This window comes from Eptatretus burgeri, chromosome 2 (assembly GCF_056783735.1).
Source record: "Eptatretus burgeri isolate ZD-2024b chromosome 2, Ebu_testis_v1, whole genome shotgun sequence".
NCBI lineage: Eukaryota > Metazoa > Chordata > Myxini > Myxiniformes > Myxinidae > Eptatretus > Eptatretus burgeri.
In genome coordinates this window covers 5,122,086-5,133,686 of record NC_140962.1, presented here as the reverse complement: position 1 = coordinate 5,133,686, position 11,601 = coordinate 5,122,086, and the positions used below count along the sequence as shown (strand labels likewise).

Genomic DNA, 11,601 nt, shown 5'->3' with positions numbered 1-11,601 from the left:
AGCTACCTTCAAATGATGTGTGCATAAAATGAACACCAAGTCCACTTACTTGGGTATGTATAAGTTGGCTCAATTGCATCAGCCAAACACATTCTTCTCTCCTGAAAGGGCTCCTGTGTACATAAAACCGGTCAAGTTATGGAATTTTCACTTTTCAAGGAATATTTTACTACTTGTATGATTTACACACCCTGAAGAGGAATATCAAATTTCCCATAAATGCTGAGGATTTCATGAAGCATTGCCCACAGATTATTGGTCATGATCGCATCTCTTTGGTTAGGATGACAGACAGGGAACTTAAGAGCTGGCGAAGGCCAATATTCATGTTTATGTTTGCTAAATTATGGCAAGAACTTAAGTAGCAACACTCACGAACCATGAAGTGTAAGGTGGTGTGTGAGACTCACGAGAAGTCCAGCACTCCCATGGAATAGCTCCAATGTCTATGCATATTGGACTCTGGACATATTGGGATGTTTTAGGAATGGACATAAAAAGGGAGTAAGCATGATTGAGATGAAATGTCTTGATCACAGCAATGGGGACCTACAATCTCCAATTACTCACATTTTGTGGGACAGAATTGCCAAAAATGAAACCCCCAAAACAAGATGACTTATTGATTAGTTTGTTATTTTGAGATGGTTAATAAGAGGGCAGTAAGGGTAACTTGCAAAGTGTTGGATGCAGGAGAATCCATGTGTCATCTGTTGTGACGAATTAACTGCTGCCCCATGCTGCACTTTGGAATGCAATCATTGTTTTCATGCCAAGGTGAGTTTGCATCTGAGTTTTCTATTTTTCACATCACCATCTAGGCACATGGAGGAGTTAAATGACAGAGGAAAATAGGAAAACACACTGACAGATTTAAAGGGGAATAAAATGGATTTTTTGAAGAAAAAAGGGGACTTCGTCCAAACAAACAAAGCTCCAAGTTAAGCAACTTTTGATATCTGTATGTACATGTAAAGGCAGATAAACATGTTTTCCATCTCATTTCTTTCCTTTTAAATTACAAAAGCATATTTTGAAAATTGATAATTCCAAACATGTGATGCTTGTGGAGAGATTATCACCGATAACCCATTTTTATAGAAGGTCTAATTTTTCAATGTTTTTTTTATTTTTTATTATTATTTTGGAATCTTCTCACAGTTCCTTTTTTATGTCAATGATCAAATTGTTAAGATGGAAGTTTTCACAGATTATAACTTATTTGTTTTTCTTCAAATTTCCTTTCATACTTTCTCTTTTTCCCCACCAAATGCTTGAAATAGTGCATCCGACAATGGCTTGAAGAACAGAAGACCTGCCCCACCTGCAGGAACTATGTGCTCCTGCCTGAAGAATTCCCATCACTACCGACACCACGGAGTCACAGCTGATGCTAAGAATAGAATTAAGTTTCAATCTTAAATCAAACAATTTTTATAAGATCTTGAAAATGATTTTGCTTGAATAATTATTAGATATTAAAAAAAAAAAATCATACAATTATTTGGTTTCTACTTTTATTGGGGTCCTAATGTGCAATGAGCATCCATTGATACTTTTGTTGCATTGGTTTATGCATTCAACATTTCATTCAAATAACCAAACTATGTTGCACACAATATTAACTTCAAAACTAACTTTGCCTTGCCATGTCATAAAACTGCAGATAATCTCACTTTGAAAATTAATTTTTCAAAAATCACCACACTTACAATATGTCCAAATCTAACAGAGTTCCATTTCATTGACCCATTTTTCTTTGTTTCCCAAATTTTGAAACATGACAATGTTAAAAAAAACACTGAACTAAATACTAATTCTGTTTGATTAAACGTGACTCGAGCAATGTTGACTCCCTTCTGTCCTCACATCCCAACTCTCTCTTCATAATCTGCCTTGATTTCAACTGTCACCAGGCCAGCTAACTTGGTGTCAGTTCTCACACCACTGTCAATGGTATTGCAATCAAGACCCTTTGTCACGCTTCTGACCTCACAAAATCTGTTGGATATACAACCCACATTTGAACATGTCTGCCACTCTGACATGACCATGTCCGATTTTTTTTTCCCCCTCATCATTCCGCCTCTTGGCTCCTCAGTTCATGTACTTCTGAAAGTGCCTGTTTCCTTGGTGTGGTCTTCATGGATCCACTAATGTGCTGCATGGATGTGGTGTCCTTGGAAATTACATTTCATACCAGATATGGTGACATAAGGGTTAGAGCATCCACTCTGAGTCTTGGAGGTCACTGGTTCAACACCTGGCTGAGTCATATCAAAGACTAAAAGTAGTATGTGCTGCTTCCTTTCTTAATGCTCACCATTTAAAAAAGATATAACATGGACAAACCACCAGAGGTTAGCAACCATTGCACAGGATTGATGGGCTGAATGGCCTTCCCCCTCCTGCATTGAAGTTCCTTTAAGGTAACTCATTATTCCATCCATCCATTGGGACCATACCCTGTGCAGAGCGTTGGTGCTGTCGAAGCAGTCTCCTTGGCTCTTGGGCACAATCCTGGATGGGTCGCCACTCCAACACAGGATACCAGCAAGCTGACACTCATTTTGCCCACCTCAGAAAGATGACAGTCAGAGTCAACCCCACCTGGTATCAATTCAACAGCTGAGCAGGATTTGAACTCAGAATCCTTGGATCCCAAGTCCACCACCCAAACCATTAAGCCAACACCAGGCACATTATATTGTTGCAGCCACAGGGTCGGGGGGGGGGGGGGACGAGAAGACCACAAGGGGGGAAGCTACCTCGGGTTCCCACCAGACTCTCCGGAATCGCAGGCCGTCGCACACGAATAACTTTGACGCGGCGGGTCACTAATCTACCGTGAATGCCAATAACTTGACCACGTGACTGAGGGTCCTCAGTCTCATGAGTACAGTTTACCTAATGGTCATGTGATGTAATTACCAGGGAACACGCCCTCGGTACACCTTGTTCAAACAGTATCACTTTACCGGATCAGATGCAGCCGAGTGTAACTGCCCAGGGACATACCGGCGAGAAAAACAGATCGTTGGGGGATAACGTCCTGGCAAGGCTACGATACGAACCATGCTGGACCAATGAAGAAAAAGACGAAAACGAGCTGGGAACATTTCTACACAAAGCATTTATGTACACTCAAGCGAGGAAAGGTATGTGGCACAGTAAATGGGTTTATTATTATGTACAGCAGAGGATTGCAAGGAATTATTGGGGTGCGACAAAAGGAAAGTAATTTACAAAAGCAGACAGAGCAGACTTATCTCATGACCACTTCCACAATCTTAACTTATGCTACGACAGGCGCATCACAAACACACACACACACGAGGAAGATTAGATAGCCAGAAAGAAAGAGAGCAGATGAGGACAAACGGCCTCGCGATATCTGGCGCGGTCGGCTGGCCAACGCAACCCAGAACGCTTCGGGGGAGGTAGGAGGGAGAAATACTGGTGTCTGTGGTGTGGTGCATTTGGGGGGTACGGTGTCGTGCCAAAGGAAACTGTGATTGCGAATCAGTAATGGATGCTCTTTTGTGTGTCCAAAGGGGAAACAGGTTGAGATGGTTGGGTCATGTGTTGAGGAAGGATGAAAGTGACTGGGTGAGAAGAGTGTTGGAAATGAGTGTAGTAGGAAGTGGAGGACAGGGAAGACCGAGAAAAACTTGGCTAAAGGTGGTGGAAGAAGAAATGTGGGCAAGGGGATTAAGTAGGGGAGATGCAGAAAATAGGGTCAAGTGGAGAATATTGTCATGGGGCCCACAAGGCTAACCCCCTCTTTAACAGGGAAAATGGCCTTAAAATGCTTGTTGGATCCACTACTCATGCAGAATTTTTTTATAATTACATAATAGGTCACGTGGGGTGGCAGCCATGTTGGAAAAACTTTGGACCTCTGTGTCTCCTCAACCGCACCATAGAAAAAAATGAAACTTGGCAACTTCTCTGCATGGGGAATAAGGGTGAGTTGACTTCCATGTCATTGGTGAAGTGGTATCCTGCTCAAAATTCGACACCTAGAATACTCCATTTGATCAGTATGAAAATTTTTGAGGTTCATCTTGGGATAGATTGGTTGAGAGAAAACAAGCTGAATACCATGAATGACCCCGACGTTGAATGAAAGCTTATTACCAAATGATGTTGATACTTGGGCAGCCGATTACCAGACAATATTGTTGCGAATTCGCGCCCGACGGAGTGCGATCGGCCGCTCGACTCGAATGGCGGCCGCCTCGCCCACCGGAACGGACAATTCTGTCGTGACCCTCTCGGAACAACGCCGGGAGCTCGTCACGGGTGGGGGTTTAACCTCACCACGACCATGCCAATTGCCCACCCGCGCAGGATAGGGTTGCTCGCCAAATTCGATCTACCTAAGTACCCACACGGAGGGTAGACCGGGCGATCGTACCTCACCGCAGGCCGACTCTGGACACGAACCGCTTAAGCGGTCCGTTCCGTGCTATCGGGATAACCGAGCGGTGTTATCGTCGGCCTCGACGGTTCCGATTAATTATTGAGCGTATTTAGCCCACGACCAACCCTTTACGTGAAGTAAGATGGAGATTCAATTAAAGAAAAGACAAAGCGAAACGGGAAAAACAGTTCAACATAAGGCACATTTATTCCGCGGCACACGGATAGCACACATATACAATTACAACAATTATGCACCAAAAGCAATTGCAACAAAAGAAACACAACAATGCAGAGATACTACCGACTACGCGAGCACACGGCAACACTTACACAGTTTTACTTTACAGACGGCGCCGACAACACATATACTCAAAAGCAAAAGAAAAAGGGCCACCCTCAACGACAAGGGGGCAGACGGGGCCATTCAGTTTCTTTGAAAACAGAATGCTCCAGGCAGCTTACCAACACTTGCAGCGGTTTCAATCAATTTTACTTTTATTTTAAAACACTCCAAGTGCGACGATAAAACCGTGCTTTCTCCATACACAACCACACATCCCGCCAGACAGGGAAGAGCCGCTCTCATCCCTCACCAGCGGAGAGGACACAACATGAGGGCAGAACATACATTTGCATGAGGCAAAACATGAATATGCATGAGGCAAGACATGAGTGGAGCATAAATACACATTTTACATTTAAACTTGGTTCCCTCACAAGCACTCCACTACTGGCCTGCATCACGACAACAGCCAACCGATCCTTCAGAAACGGCCCAAAGATCCCTCCCCCCCCCCCCCAACTGCAATGCCATGCTGCTGCCTGTGTAGAGTCAAGACCACTCAGCTTTAAACAGCGATGTGGAGAGATGGAAAATGCGACCCCCTCCTGTACCCACCCCATTTTCTGTGCACCTTGGGCCTTGCAGCCTGTGGATGTGCCTCAATGGGTTCACCTTCAATTTTGGCTGCTTCCCAGCCTCAACTGACATTCGTATAGTTTACCTACAAAATTATTTACCATCTGCTCAACAATGTCTTGACTTAGAACAGGCCGCAACAATTTCTTAACGATAAAGTCTTTTTTTTCCACTTTCATCACTCATATCATTGAATGCTTGATCATCATACCTATGAATCATTGGATACATTGTAATGCAAATAAACGCTTAGAGACACCAGTGTTTGTGGCTCCATTTCATTTTCGCACATGCCATAACCTCGAGAATCTCTTAAACTAAGCGAATTACAAAATTTAAGATCCAGAATTGAACTTGGCAGCAGTTCCGACTGCTAAAAATTGTGTTCATTTGTCCAATTCAGACATAGTTTGACATTTTTGGGAAGTGTTTAGTATGACGGATCGGTGATCGTTAATCGCTTGCCAAGCCAGACCTGTTTAGGAATGATGGAAGAGTTTTGATTTTAAAACTGCTTCCCCATATGGTAGCATGTACAAATCAGATTTGTGGTGAGCTCACCGGAAGGGTGCAAAAGTTGCTGCATGTGTGAGCATGTATGCATGCAGGCAGGCAGACAGACCTTTGCCAGGTAGATGGTGTGGGTTTTAAATACTCCTACCCGGTTTTATATCGAACCCAGTGGTTAAAAGACTCGAAAAAAGCCTTCCCTTCCCCACCCCTCACGTCGCTTCCCTTCCTCCTCACGCCATCTTCCCTTCCCCTTACACAGCTTTTCCTTCAACTCTTGCTGCCTTCCCTTCCCCTCACACCGCATTCTCTTCCTCTCACACCGCATTCTCTTCCTCTCACACCACATTCTCTTCCCCTCATGCGGTCTCCCCTTCCCCTCACACGACTTTTCCTCCACCTCATGCTACCTTCGTTGTCTTCCCCTCACGCTGCCTTTCCTTCCCATCATGCTGCCTTCCCTCCACCTCCCCTCACGCTTACCCCCTCTCCTCTCAACCCCTCATGGACATCTCCTTGCGGTCTCCGCATGCTGTATTAACGTGCTCTTTTAACATATATCCATTTTGTTCAATCCTGTACAACCCTCCCCCCCTCCCCCAACCACCACCCTTTTCCACAAGTCTCAATACCAAATGCAATTCTAGAACACATCCCCTCAAGCTTACCTCCGCCCAACCCCCGCCCCCCGCCCCACTTCCCCATTTATCTCTCCCCCATCCTTCTCGCTCCTACCCCCTTTCCTGGAGTGTGTTGCGATGGTGTTCTCCTCCCCCCCTTCCTCGTTTTCCCCCACATGTCTGAGCTCTCCCCTTCCTTACCACTCCTTCCTACCTACTTCCTCCTCTCTCCCTCCTCCTTCCCTCATCTATGTAATGTCGTAATGTACAAATGATCAGACCGACCACGATGCATTCAACTTCAGGAAGGTTTTATTGATAACACTCAGCTCCTTTCTGGTCCCGTGTGTCGCGCATGCGCACACGGCACTCACATCAAACTCAAAGGAGGACAACACATCACAATATCTCCCCCTTTAATTACAAATCCAACCGGTCTGGATGTTTTGATACACGGGAGGACCTGTTACAGGCACAGATTTAGGTGACATGGACAAATGCACCGGACTGGCAGCGGGTGCAGGTAGAGAAACTTCGGGTCAAGACGCATTGCTGACAACTTTAGATGCAGGCTCGGAAACTACAGTTGCATTCTCAAACAACGCAACAATAACTGGATGAATCACAGGTTTCGCATCATCCTCCAACTCAATATAACGCAGCTTGATCTGATCCACATGTTTCCAAACTGTACACCATCTTTCAGCTTGACACAAAAACACACGAGTTCCTTCCTTGCTAATAACAACATCTGGCAGCCATTTCGCGCCAAGGCCGTGGTGCAGTACAAAACCAGGATCGTTAACAGCAAAGTCACACAATGCAGCCGTGCGATCATGATCTTATTTCTGACCCTGATGCTTGTTATCAACAGTTTCACCGATGTCAGGATGAACAAGAGAAAGTCTGGTTTTGAGTTCTCACTTCACAAGCAATTTGGCTGGAGGTACTCCAGTTGTGGTATGTGGTCTGGATCTGTAACCTAGCAGCACACATGACAAACACGTATGAAGTGGAACCTTGAGGAACACGCCTTAACCCTTGTTTGATAATAATCTGAACAGCACGCTCTGCCTGACCATTAGATGCGGGTTTAAATAGAGCAGAACAGACAAGTTTGATATCACTCAACCTCATGAATTCCTTAAATTCTTGACATGTAAAACACGAACCATTATCACTTACCAACACATCAGGTAGACCATGAGTAGCGAACATGACACGTAACTTCTCAATGGTGGTGGCAGAAGTGCTGGTAGACATGAGAGAGAGCACTCAATCCACTTGGAAAATGCATCCATGACAACAAGAAACATTTTCCCTAAGAACGGACCTGCAAAGTCAACATGAATCCTGGACCAAGGCTTGGAAGGTCACGACCAAAGACTCAGCCGTGATTCCGCTGGTGACTTGCTGAGCTGCATACATGTTTCACAACAATGAACACAAGATTCAAGTTCAGAATCAATACCAGGCCACCAAACATGAGACCTTGCGATAGCTTTAATCGTAACAATACCAGGATGGGTACTATGTAGTTCAGAAACCAACTTCTCGACTGTGGAGTTCAGAAACAAACTTCTCTCTTCCCTGCTTCGGCGTGATGACATGTCGGCTCCAAAGTAAGCATTCTGACTGGACAGATAACTCATCTCTATGACGTAAATACGGTTTGTACTCCTCCGAGTCTGGTATGCGGGACCAATCGCCAGTCATAACACAATACTTAACTACAGACAACACTGGATCTCTGTTACACCACAATCTCACTTGAGCAGCAGTGACTGGAGAATTGTCACTCTCAAACACATTCATAGCTCATACAAGGTCAGCAGGTTGAGGGGTGTTGTTACAGTAACAGGTTCCAGCAGTCGATTCAATGCATCTGCACCATTCCCAGTGCCAGGTCTGTAATTAACAGTATAATTGTAACCGACAGCGTCAAGGCCCACCACTGAACAAGTGATGATGCACTGGTGTTGATTCCCTTGTTCTCTGAAAACAAAGAGTTGAGCGGTTTGTGATCAGTTTCAAGCTCAAATTTACGACCAAACAAATACTGATGCATCTTGGTTACCCCAAACACACAGCCCAATGCTTCTTTATCAACCATAACATAAGCTATTTCAGCTTTCGTCAAGCTTCTGGAAGCATAAGCAACAGGTTGTAGTTTGCCCGACTCATTAGCCTGTTGTAACACACAGCCTACCCCATAAGCACTGGCATCACATGACAATACAAGATGTTTCCATGGATCATAATGAACAAGCAACTTGTTGAAACACAATAGACCTTAAGCTTCCTTGAAGGAATCATCCTGGGCCTTGCCCCAAACCCAAGTTTTCCCTTTCCGAGGTAACTGATGCAGGGGTTCTCGCACTGTGCTCACCCACGGCAAGAAACTGCCAAAATGGTTGAGCAAACCCAAAAAGGAATGCAATTGTGACACATTTTATGGTTTGGGTGCATTATTGATTGCTTCGACTTTGGAATCACACGGCATGATCCCAGCGGCAGTGACTCTTCTGGCTCAGAATACAACTTCCGGCGCCATAAACATGCATATCTCACGTTTCAGTCTGAGTCCTACTTTGTCCAAACGACGCAGGACTTCTTCCAGGTTACTCAGGTGCTCTGCAGTGTTTCAACCTGTGATCAGGATGTCATCCTGGAACACGACAGTCTTTGGCACAGATTTCAATCAACTCTGTTTCTCTGAAAGATGGCAGCTGCTGAACGTATTCCAAAAGAACAGCGATTGTTGATGAACAGCCCCTTGTGAGTGTTGATGCATGTGAGCTTCCTTGACTCCTCATCCAGCTCTTGTGTCATGTAGGCAGACATCAGATCCAACTTGGTGAATGACTTTCCACCAGCTAATTTCGAAAACAGGTCATCCGCTTTGGTTAGTCGATACTGATCCTGCATGGAGTGGTAATTTATGGGCACCTTGTCGTCCCCGCAGAACCTCACTGCTCCATCACCTTTCAGGACTGGAACAATCGGAATAGCCTATTCATTGAACTCAATAGAAGAGATGACCCCCTCACTCTGGCATCTCTCAAATTCACACTTGATCTTTTCCCTCATCAAGTGGGGAACAGACTTGGCTTTAAAGTCGATGGGCTTTGCTTCTGAGTCCAGATGAATCTTAATTTTCATCCCCCAGAAAGGATCAAATTCCTGGCTCAAACAGAGATGGAACCTTATCCAGCACTTGAGCACAACTGGAAGCCTCCACTGAAGACAGCTTTTTGATCTCACGCCAGTTCAGCTTTATGCTCTAAAGCCAGTTCCGACCGAGTAATGTAGGGCCATGGCCTGGTACAACCCACATCGGCAGTTCATAAGTTAGACCATCATAAGACACACTGACATCTGTGCTGCCAATTGCCAGAACAATTTGCTTGGTGTAGGTACGAAGTTTGGCCTTCACTGGACTCAATTTGGGCTTCACAGCTTCACAATCCCACAGTTTATAAAATGTCTCCTGACCCATAATTAACTGACTTGCCCCTGTGTCCACTTCCATTGACACCTGCTTGCCATTCAGCTGAAGATCAACAGTTATCGGTGCGGTGCTGCCATGGATTGTGTTCATCTCACACTCCTCACCATGCAGTGATGACTCATCAGCTCCAGAAAACATGCTCACCATCGCCCACATGATGGGTGGTGCCAGTACTATCACCACCGCTGGATTGGGAACACCTCTTTTGAAGATGCCTGATCTTGCCACATCCGTTACGTGTGTACCGCTTGAAACGGCACTGGTGAGCCATATGATTTACACCAAAACGCCAACACAAGTTCTTGGGGCCTCTTGCTACCGATGAAGCAGGTTTCAAACACACAACTGGCTTCGGTGTAACCTTATACGAAGATTGAGTGATCTTATTTACAGTATCTGCACTTGAAGAGTTCTGGCTCTTCGACAAGATCTTCAGATTTTCAGCAGTTGTCATGCACGCCTGTGCAATCTTCACTGCTTTTCCTAGATCAAGGTCGTCTTCTTGAGCAAGGAGTTTTTGTAAGATGACGTCATGATTTACCCCAATCACAAAAAAAGTCTCGGAGCATCTCATCAAGCACAGCACCAAACTGACACGGTTCTGCCAAACTGACACGGCGCAGATCAGCGACAACATGGGAAATGTCCTGATTTTCCTGGTGAGTGTGTGTATAAAACTTATACCTCGATATGACTAGACCAGCTTTTGGGTTGAAATGTAGCTTGACGAGCTCACAGAGTTCTTCATACGACTTGTCGGTCGCCATGGTGACAGCAGCTTTTTGATGAGTCCGTTACCTTCTGCCCCCACACAGTCAACAACACAGCACGACGACGACGACGACGGGCGGCATCAACAACAGCCGCCATATTGTTGGCCACGAAATACTTACTGGTTTGGCCTCTCGACGAAATCCGCCCAATCCTCAACATCGGAGTATTCATGGAGATTGCCGACGGTCGCCATCGAGACTCGGATAGTTTTTACCTCATCGCCACTTGCAATGTCGTGAAATACAAACGATCAGACGGACCACGACGCGTTCGACTTCACGAAGGTTTCATTGAGAACGCTCGGCCCCATTACTGGTCCCGTGTGTCGCGCACACGGCACTCACGTCAAACTCATGGGAGGGCAACACGTCCCACTCGGCTTCCTTCCTACCTTCTATCATTCCTTCAATCCTTTATTCATTCATTTCTCTCTTCATTCTTTGATTCCTTCTTTCTTACATACCTTCCTTCATCTTTTATTCTTTCATTCATTCCTTCATTCCTCTCTTCATTCTTTGATTCCTTCTTTCTTACATACCTTCCTTCATCTTTTATTCTTTCATTCATTCCTTCATTCCTCTCTTCATTCTTTGATTCCTTCTTTCTTACATACCTTCCTTCATCTTTTATTCTTTCATTCATTCCTTCATTCCTCTCTTCATTCTTTGATTCCTTCTTTCTTACATACCTTCCTTCATCTTTTATTCTTTCATTCATTCCTTCATTCCTCTCTTCATTCTTTGATTCCTTCTTTCTTACATACCTTCCTTCATCTTTTATTCTTTCATTCATTCCTTCATTCCTCTCTTCATTCTTTGATTCCTTCTTTCTTACATACC

The 11,601-nt window shown here is 44.8% G+C and overlaps 2 long non-coding RNA genes across 2 annotated transcripts; one reads left to right on the top strand and one right to left on the bottom strand.

The window, feature by feature from the left end:
- Window positions 1–6: 6 nt before the first annotated feature.
- Window positions 7–2,966, top strand: LOC147031300 (uncharacterized). Its single transcript, XR_015052776.1, has 2 exons — window positions 7–777; window positions 1,284–2,966. It is a non-coding gene; the product is annotated as an uncharacterized LOC147031300 (long non-coding RNA).
- Window positions 2,967–6,663: 3,697 nt separating this feature from the next.
- LOC147031299 (uncharacterized) lies at window positions 6,664–11,601 on the bottom strand. The gene is made up of 3 exons (XR_015052779.1): window positions 10,882–11,601; window positions 7,663–7,895; window positions 6,664–7,459 (listed from the first exon to the last, which is right to left on the bottom strand). It is a non-coding gene; the product is annotated as an uncharacterized LOC147031299 (long non-coding RNA).